This window comes from Myotis davidii, unplaced genomic scaffold, assembly GCF_000327345.1.
Source record: "Myotis davidii unplaced genomic scaffold, ASM32734v1 scaffold1017, whole genome shotgun sequence".
Lineage (NCBI taxonomy): Eukaryota > Metazoa > Chordata > Mammalia > Chiroptera > Vespertilionidae > Myotis > Myotis davidii.
In genome coordinates this window covers 151,867-160,119 of record NW_006288361.1, presented here as the reverse complement: position 1 = coordinate 160,119, position 8,253 = coordinate 151,867, and the positions used below count along the sequence as shown (strand labels likewise).

The window sequence follows — 8,253 nt, the reverse complement described above, 5'->3', positions numbered from 1 at the left end:
TGATTTGCATGATTCTTATTCCTGTCCCTACAGAATCAATTTGCCCTACAAATAGGAAGTATGGCACCATTTAGTTCTTACAAAAGGAATGGAAAGAAGGAATATTCACCTTCTGAAATTCAAACCAGGAATGTGCATCCAGACCACAGGCTTCGGATCCAGGCTACTGTTTTGGAAGCCATTCTTGAAATTCCGTTGTTTCTGCCTTCCCTTGTCATCAACCAGAGGTTACTCAGTGTTCAGTCCGGTAGAGCAGGTCTTCAGGCTGGGCCAGGTAGAAACTTTCCAAGGGGTCCTAGAGCATGCAGACAGTTTTATGGGAGCGCATTTCTTGATCCTCAACTTCCACAAGTAACTTTCTTCAAATACTTCAACAACAACAACAACACCACACACACACACACACACACACACACACACACGCACACACGCACACACACACAGAAAAGGAAAGTAAATATGACAACACGTTAACAAATGGTGAATCTAGGTGAAGAGCATATGAGTTTATTGTACTTTAATGTCTAAATGAAGAGGAAAAAGTAATAAATACTGCTCTCTGATGGAGCAGGACATGGAAAGTTCATCTGTCCTCTGGCTTTCAGGTTTAGTGACAAAGAGAGAGAGAGAGAGATAAAGGAGCACCCAGACAAGCAGCCAGTCACTGGCCTGACTCTCTCTAGGCCAAAGTTGGATATGAGTGTATCCATTTTGAATTGTGGCTGGAACAAATTACTGCAAATGCAGTGGCTTAAAACAACATAAATGCAATCCCTCACAGGTCTGCAGGTTAGAACTGTGTGTTACTGGGCTAAAATGATGGTGACGGTAGGGCTGTGTTCATTTTTGGAGGTTATCAAGAGAGAATCTACTTCCTTGCTTTCCAGCCACCCACTTTCCTTGGCTCATAGCCCCCTTACTCCATCCTCAAGACCAACTTTGTATCTCTGTAACCATGATTCCATAGTCACATCTCCCTTTGTCTTGGACCGCAGACTAGAAAGCTTCTTTTAAGAACCCATGTCATTAGGTTAGACCCACCAGATAATCCTGGTTACTCTCCCTTCTCAAGGCCCTTTAACTTAATCATATCTACAAAATCCCTTTTGCCCTGTAAGGTAACAAACTCACAGAGATTAGGACTGGGTCGTTATGGGGGCTTACATACCATAATGAATTGCAACCATGTTGAGAGGAGCACTCGGGGCAAGGGATCTCTGCCTCTGCTTTCCTTTTGAGACACTGTCCAGGCCCCTCACCTCATTCCTTGCACTTGCCATGGCTGTTCTGGCCAGTGGCAAGTCCTCAGCAGCACGGTCAGGCAGAGACAGAGCAGCCAAGTATCCCAAGCCTTCCCGGTTCCCTTGAAGCACTGCTGAACTAACAGCCAGTGGGCCTGCCATGGCCAGGCAAGGTGGCTCCATAGCAAGAGCCAAGGGGAAGTTGAATCTGCAAGAGGAGCTGACCAATACTTCCTAGGAAACTGAAGCCAAAAATGGGCCATGATTTCACCAGCTGCAGGCTTTAGCATCACAGGCTAACAGGCTCCCCGGAGATCAGCTGAGAAGGGATATCATGCTGGAAACCTGCCAGGTCTGAATGGAGTCAGATGCCCTTTCTCTCACCCACGCCACAAGGATGTGCCCATTAGCCCTCCCCGTCCTCCATACAAATGGGTGTTACCTTCAGAGGCGACAGGACCACCCTGGGAGTCATTATGAAAAATAAAGCATTTTTATCTAAAGGAACCATTTAAATAATGAAATTAAATTGAACTATGTATATTTAAAATGGGATTGGGCGCTTTCGCCCCCTGTAGCCCAACAGTTGTGGTGGTTTCAAAATATGTCCACAAAGTATTTGATATGTCTCCCTTCAAATGGTGACACTTAAAAGCCCCCCTCCCCCACCCCACCCCCGCTTGAATATGGGCCAGACTTAGTAACCTGTTTCTGATAAAAAGAACAGGGCAGAAGTGGGTCTCTGTAACTTCTTTTTTTCCCCAAAAAATGTATTTTTATTGATTTCAGAGAGGAAGGGAGAGGGAGAGAGAGAGACCGAAACACCAGTGATGGGAGAGAATCATTTATCAGCTGCTTCCTGCATGCCCCACACTGGGGATCAAGCCCGCAACCGGGCCTGTGCCCCTGACCGGGAACGGAACTGTGGTCTCCAGGTTCATAGGTCGATGCTCAACCACTGAGCCACGCCAGCTGGGCTCTGTAACTTCTGACACTAGATCCTAACAAGGATTGTTTCTTCCTGCTGGATTACTCATTCTGGGAGAAGCCGGCCACTGCGTCATAAGGACATGCACGCCATCCCGTGAAGGGGCCCATGTGCAGAAAACTAAAGCCTCTCACCAACCAGTACCAACTGGCCAGCAAGGTGAGTGAGCTGCCCTGGCAGCAGGTCCTCCAGCCCTAGGTTACCATCCCAGAACTACCCAGCTAAGCTGCTCCCAAATTCTTGACCCACCAAAATTATGAGATAATGTTTATTACTGTTTTAAGTGACTGAGTTTTGGGGCATTTTGTTATGCAGTAATAGAAAACTAATACACAGGTGAAAGTCTAGAAAAAAATAAGAAACCTCCTTTTTCTGGGCATATTTGAGCTGTAGTGTATTAAATAAGTGTCTCTGGTACATATGTGTGTGTTCCAGATGTGGAAGGTGTGTGGTTTTATTAAGCTGAGAATATGAGGAAGGGGAGAAAAGAATTAGGCATGTTACAGTGTTATCTAAAAGAAAAGAAAGGAAGCCACTTAGGTCGAGGGGGATTTATTATAAAGACTCAGAAGAACTGCGGGGAACTCAAGAACAGGAAGTGGTAAGTGGACTGAAATAAGGGATCAGAAAACTGTCAGCACCGAGACAGCCACCAACTCCCTCTCTTTGTCTCTGGCCTTCAAGGTCTATTGTCTCCTATTCTCTCTGTTTCTCTTAGACATCAGCTCATTCTGCTTTACACTGCCCCCAAAGGGAAGCCCCAAATGGCGACTTTGCCTCTGAAATTTACATGACTTTATAAGTTCAACACTTCTATCTAAATGAGTCAGTCTCAATTAAAAATAGAACTATCAGATGATCCAGCAATCCCCCTCTGGGTCTATATCCAAAGGAACTGAAATCTATCTCAAAGAGACATCTCTCTTCCATGTTCATTGCAGCATCATTCACAGTAGCTAGGATATAGAAACAACCTAAGTTTCTGTTGATGGACAGATAGATAAAGAAAATGCCACACACACACACACACACACACACACACACACACACTGGAATATTATTCAGCTTTAACAAAGAAGGAAATCCTGCCATTTGTGACAACATGGATGAACCTGTAGGGCATTATACTAAGTGAAATAAACCAGACACAGGAAGATAAATACTGCACGATCTCATCTACATGTGGAATTTAAAAAAAAATCAAATTCATAGTAACAAGTAGAATGGTGGTTACCAGGGGCTTGGGGGGAAATGGGGAGATACTGGTTAAAGAAAACAAACTTTCAGTTATAAGGTGAATAAGGTCTGGAGACCTAATGTGCAACATGGTGACTATCTATATATATAAAAGCCTAAGTGATCAAACAACCAAACGACAGGAACAACTGTTCGCTATGACACGCACTGACCACGGGAGGAGGGGGGGGCGCTCAATGCAGGAGCTGCCCCCTGGTGGTCATTGCGCTCCCACAGTGGGAGTGCCGCTCAGCTGACCAACCCATCCCAGTGGCCCACCAGCCCTGCCGCAGCCACTCCCACCCTCAGTAGTCTTGTGGGTCCAATCTCCAGAGAACAGGCCAGGCACCAGCAACCAGTGCCACCAGCACAATTCTGACAGTCACCAGTCTCCTGGAAGTCGGCCTTGGGCACCACAGCCGCGTCCCCTCCCTAGATGCCCTGCAAGGAAGAAACAATATAAAAGCGACCGCCAGGTGGCTCCTGACAACCTGCGCAAATGTCAATGGGATCGATCTGGATCCCGGGCCGGCAAGGGCATCCTACCCTCTGCCCAAAGGGCTGATCGCGTCCTGCCCCCCCCTCACCGCTCTCAGGACCCCATCCATGCACGAATTCATGCACCTGGCCTCTAGTAGTTAATAATAATGTATTGTGTACTTGAATTTGCTAAGAGAGTAGATTTTAAGTGTTGTCACCACAACACACAAGAAAATGGTAACTATGTGATATGGCTATGTTAGTTGGTTATGGTAATCATTTCACAATGTATAGGTATATCCAAACATAACATTGTACACCTTAAATATATATAATTCTTATTTGTCAATCATACTTCAATAAAGATGGGAGGGGAGGGGCAGAATATGACCTGGTCTCTCAATGTTCTGATCTAAATTCTTAGGAGGCAGATTGACTCAGCTTAAGTCAGAACAGAGTCAGATCCAATAAGCTGTGGGTGCTGAGTTAGAAGAGTTCATGTACTACCCTCTCAGCACTCCTTAACAAATTGGCAAATTTTATAAAAGGGAAGGGCAAGGAGTGGAAGGAAATGACTGATGGAGGAAATGACTGGTGTGTGTGTGTGTGTGTTTAAAATTCCATTCCATTAACTTGGCCTGGCCAGTGTGGCTAAGTGGTTGGGCATCAGCCCAAAAACCAGGAGGTCATGGTTCGTTCCCGGTCAGGCCATATGCCCTGGTTGTGGGTTTGATTCCCAGTGTGGGGTGTGCAGGAGGCAACCAATCAATGATTCTCTCTAATCTTGTTTCTATCTCTCCCTCCCTCTCCCTTCCTCTCTGAAATCAATACAAATATTTTTTAAAAAATAAAATAAAATTCCATTAACTTGGCAGTTCCAGTGACTGCCAAGAGCCCCACTGGAACCTCCACAATACCTATGGCCTCCATTCCACCTCCATTTCAATCACCCACCTGGATATGCAGGCCCTTTCCACTGAAGTTTACCCACATGTACACCATGCTGTTTCATGCCTCCACAGCTTACATTTGACACAAACATGCCTTATCCACCTTGGGAATATCTATTCCTCTCTTAAAGCCAAGTGGGTTTCATCTTTTCTGAGGTTCTATGTCCCTCTTAACCCTACCCCCTCCAAAATAAGTTACATCATTTTTACTATTGAACTTCTTTAATTTTCACACATATTACTTCTGTAAACACATATATAATATTGCATTGTGTTCATAGATTCTTGTAGGGAGGAATGTCACTCAATTTATCTTTATACCTTTAAGATATGAAAAACAAAGCAGGTGCTCAACAATAGTGTTCCAGCACCTTGCACAAGCGTGAGTTGAGACTAACTTAAAGCAACTTAATTTTTATTTTTCACTGTTCCTGTGAGTACCTTTTCTAGGGAGGTTTTCTTCACCTAACCCTGAGTGAAAACTTGGGCAATCCCATTCCTTTTTCTGGTTACTTTTAATTAAGAGACGTTAGTAATTGGCCCCTACTGGGTATCTCAGTTGGTTAGAGCATCATCCTGATACACCAAGGTTTCAGGTTCGATCCCGTCAGGGCACATACAAGAATCAACCAATGGCCCTGGCCAGTGTGGCTCATTGGTTGGGCATCGTTCCATGTCCCAAAAGGTTGCCAGTTTGATTCCCGGGCAGGGTACATGCCTGGGTCATGGGCTGGATCCCTGGTGGGGTGTGCAGGAGGTGGCCGATCCATGTCCTGCTCTCACATCAATGTTTCTCAATCTTTCTCTCTCTCCCTTCCTCTATCTCTAAATATCAATCAAAAAAACCTTTTAAGAATCAAACAATGAATGCATGAATAAGCGAAACAACAAGTCGATGTTTCTTTCTCTTTCCTTTCTCTCTCAAAATCAATAAATAAAAATTTAAAGAAAGATGTAATTAAAATATTCAGTCCTGTATAGTAGTCAAAAGCCACCACCTGACTTAAAGTTAAGGCTTTCCTCCCTTCTCCTAGTTTGTGCCTGCTGTAGATAGGGAAGCTTAATTTAGGTAAAGAGTGTGGCCACTTCTCTCTGTCCCTGACTTGTTTTCTAACATTGCTCCAATAACTCCCTTCAAATATCCTCTTCAAAACCCCTTCCCCAGCCATCATCTTGATACTTTATGCCCTTGATATAAGTGAGAGTTTAAGAGTAGTCTAATCAGTTCTCACCCTCCTACATTTTGCAAAAGTCCTACAGAGTGGTCTGTCTCTGATTTCAGGCAGCACTCCTATTTTTTTTATTTTTTTATTTTTGCTAATCCTACCTGAGGATATTTCTCCATTGATTTTTAGAAAGAGTGGAAGGGAGGAGAGACAGAGAGAGAAAAAACCATCAACGTGAGAGAGACACATAGATCGGCTGCCTCCTGCACGTGCCCCAACCAGGACCAGGATAGAGCCTACAACCAAAGTATGTGCCCTTGAATGAAATCAAACCCAGGACCCTTCAGTCCACAGGCTGATGCTCTATCCACTGATCCAAACCAGCCAGGGCAGCACTCTTATTTTAACATACTTTTATAAAAGCTTAACTAACGTGTCACCACTTGGGATTTTTCTATTTCTAACTTTCAATTGCTTCCCTTTTCATCCTGAGTCTCCTATCCTTCTACCTGACTCCATTCCTCATTTCTGCATAATCTGCTATTCACCCACTTCATAACTTCTAATTATTGACCCCTGCCCAGTCTCTGAATCCCTTGCCTCCTTACCGAGGAGACAATGTTTAGCCCTTTCACCAATTCTCTTAATAAACAAACTAATGTGCTTCTTAAGAAGAGGGGCCCAAGTAAAGGAAGGTTACCCTATGTGGCAGAAGATTTCCTGGCCATTACTGCCCCATATGGGTCTTGATATCCAATGACTGAAGTAGTAGGTGTTTTCAACTACTGAATCACTTATATTCCTAGAAACTAGAGTTGTCCTCCCAGAAACAGTACCTTGTCCTTACAAGCTCAAATTCCATGCCATCCCTCTTATTCCAAATGATTCCCTATTCATTAAAAAAACTACAAAAACAGACGTGAACCTCACCTTTCTCATCTGTTAGTACCAACACCACCACTTGGGTAGTTAAGGCAGCTACATCAACCTGACAGGCTATGAGAAGGGGCTTCATCATCAATGTCCTGCTGTGCGTGCTTTCCCACAGGCACAGACCCACTGGAGAAGAACATCCACATACATACACTTCAGTGATGCCTTAATGCTCCTCCCCAACCAATGGAGCATAGTGGGCTGTAAAAGTTCACTCCATCCCTCCACTGCCTTTAGGCCTGCTGTTAGCCCAAGATTCACCATGTGACAGTGCAATAAAGACATCATTATCTGTTTCGCCTGTGCTAGATCAAAGGACCAGCTTAGGAAGCTCAAATTCCCCATTTTTACAACAAATCCTATATATTCCTGGGACCTGTATTAATGACTTCATCACTGACCTTTCCAAAATTAGGATGCTCACCACATTTTTACCATAGTGGTCTGTTTTCTGAATATACTAGTAGCTTACTATGCCCTATTTGTCTGCCCATCTCAAACTCTAGCCTTTATTCCTCCAGAATTTTTCAAATACATAGCTATCCAGATCAGGTGGTCTTACACCACAGGTCTAATTTCTTTCCTCCTTCTTCTAGAGCAGTGGTTCTCAACCTTGGCTGCACATTAGGCTGTTATGAGGTGGGGCCACAACATTATTAACAAAGAAACAGAATTTCCAGAGGATGAGGCCCAGAATCAGGATTTTAAAAAGATTCCCAGGTGATTCTAATGTGCAGGCAAGGTTGAGAACCACTGTTCTAGAGGGAACTCTTAAAGCAGTGGTTTCTTCGTAGCAAAATGAAGAGCTTTAAGACATACTGACCAAAAACCAACCAAACAATAAACAAACAAAAACCCATACTGGAGAGAAACCAAGATGGCGACATAGGTAAACACCGGAAATTGCTGCCTCGCACAACCACTTCAAAAATACAACTAAAAGACAAAACAGGCCCTGACTGGTTTGGCTCAGTGGATAGAGCGTCAGCCTGTGGACTGAAGGGTTGCAGGTTCGATTCCAGTCAGGGGCATGTACCTTGGTTGCGGGCACATCCCCAGTGGGGAGTGTGCAGAGGCAGCTGTTCGATGTTTCTCTCTCATCAATGTTTCTAACTCTCTATCTCTCTCCTTTCCTCTCTGTCAAAACTCAAAAAAAAAAAACACAAAAAACCCTATTGCAATGCCTAGTACATAGAAAAGGCTCAAGAAAAGGGGTGGCCAAACATTTTGTTGTGTTCAAGAGAAACTTGAAACAATTT

General features: G+C 44.1%; 1 protein-coding gene across 2 annotated transcripts in view; it reads right to left on the bottom strand.

Annotated features, from left to right (window-relative positions):
* Positions 1-8,253, bottom strand: part of GPR19 (G protein-coupled receptor 19) — a 32,848-nt gene that overhangs the window by 20,129 nt on the left and 4,466 nt on the right. For both annotated transcript variants that reach the window (XR_001513269.1, XM_015561670.1), the window contains exon 3: positions 110-295. The gene's annotated coding sequence lies outside the window, so the exon portion shown is untranslated. The remainder of the gene's footprint in view (positions 1-109; positions 296-8,253) is intronic.